Source organism: Eptatretus burgeri, chromosome 4 (genome assembly GCF_056783735.1).
Source record: "Eptatretus burgeri isolate ZD-2024b chromosome 4, Ebu_testis_v1, whole genome shotgun sequence".
NCBI lineage: Eukaryota > Metazoa > Chordata > Myxini > Myxiniformes > Myxinidae > Eptatretus > Eptatretus burgeri.
Window position 1 is genome coordinate 78,460,636 of NC_140964.1, and position 1,757 is coordinate 78,462,392.

The 1,757-nt window shown below is 37.5% G+C and overlaps 1 non-coding gene across 1 annotated transcript; it reads left to right on the top strand.

Moving 5' to 3' along the window:
* The first annotated feature begins 537 nt into the window (after positions 1–537).
* Positions 538–609, top strand: TRNAA-UGC (transfer RNA alanine (anticodon UGC)). Its single transcript has one exon. It is a non-coding gene; the product is annotated as a tRNA-Ala (tRNA).
* Positions 610–1,757: the final 1,148 nt, after the last annotated feature.

A 1,757-nucleotide genomic window follows, 5' to 3' on the forward strand; every position in this document is an offset into this window, starting at 1 on the left:
TTTGGAAATTCTTCCGAGTTATTAGATCCTCATGGAGGATCTCTAAGTCTTACTCATGTTGTTGTTCTTGTGCACTTTTTTGTTTCACAGCCGATTGCTCGTGACTCTTGAAGGGAATACAAATACTGGACTCAAATAAGATGGATCTCACAATCCTCATTTGAGAAAATCGTTTATATCTGGAAAATTTTTGATCAGGAAAAATGCTCAAGAATAATATAAAAGTGTAAGTGATGCCATTGCTCAAGATCATGTTTTGCCCATCATGGAAGATCATTCAAATCTAATGAGGAGGAAAAATGAAAATATTTTCACTGCTATGATAAAAGGAAAAGACAAGAATTCTTCTTTTATGAAAGATAATACTTATTTCTCTGTTTTTTTGTATTTTCGCAGAAAATGTTGGGTAAAGATTGAACAACAGTGCATGTTGTTTGACAGAAAGCTGCGATATCTCATTTCAACAGCTCAATATTTTGGCTCTGCATCGTATACAGATAGCAGTTTCACTGCACGCGATAAAATTCATGCGACAGAGGGGATGTAGCTCAGAGGTAGAGCACATGCTTTGCATGTATGAGGCCCTGGGTTCAACTCCCAGCATCTCCATTTTCTTTGTGGTCTCCTTCACATTTTGTCGTCAACTCGTCATTGGGTGAATTTTTTTCAAAATTATTCTGCTGTTGTCAATTCGGTTATTTGAAACAACCATTCAATGGGTCTCGAGATTTTCATCAACATGATTCCAAATGTTAGTTGTTTCTCTTTCAATCTTTCATCATCTCCTCGTGGTGCGTCTCCTTTGTTCGTCATCAGTCTGTCAAATGACAACTGTGTTGAAGACCGTCACGAGTGTTTGAGTCCAAGTGTCTTGGCACGGAAGTTGAAATCCAACTCCTCAGTCGAATATGTCACAAGATCTGGGGATTTCCAATGGTCCAACGGACCAGCACCAGCCTGAAGGACATCAAGGTTCTGTCATCACTCAATTGCCGATGTCAAAGTTGGAAGGAAAATGCCATTCTATGTAATTGACATCGTTAAAAACGTTATTGCAAAGGCAACATATAATTTTCATGATGCGTATTTTCAATATTTTGCTTGTGTCGAACTGCGATATGACAGATGCACGTGAAAATGTGAGAAATGCTCCGTTATTCTTGAAGGGAACATAAATACTGGACGAAAACAAGATGTTTCTCACGGCCCTCATTTGACAAAATTATTTCTGGAGATTTTTTTGTTCAGGAAAGAGGCTCAAGAATATATCGTAAAAATTGTTGTTGATGTCATTGTTCAAAATCATATTTTGCACATCATGGAAGATCATCCGTTCTGATGAGCAGGAAAAAAGAAAACATTTTCACTGAGATGATAACATAAAAAGACAAGAATTCTTGTTTCTGAAATCTTTTACTTATTTTACTGTTATATTTTTTTTCCCAGAAAATGGTGGCAAATGTTGTCGTAACAGTTCGTGTTGTTGTTCAGAAAGCTGCGGTCCCTCCTTTTGGTCAAGTCCATATTTTCGCTCTGTATCATATGCAGATTGCAGTTTTGCTGCACAAAACAAAATTTATTCAAAAGAGTAGATTAGCTCCAAGGTGGAGCATCGGCTGTGGACGTAGGAGGTCCTGGTTTCAACTGCCTGCATTTCCATTTTCTTTTTGGTCTTCTTCACAGTTTTGTCCTCAACAACTCGTCATTGGGGGAATCTTTTTGAAGTAATTCTGCTTTTGTCATTGAAGTTATTTTAA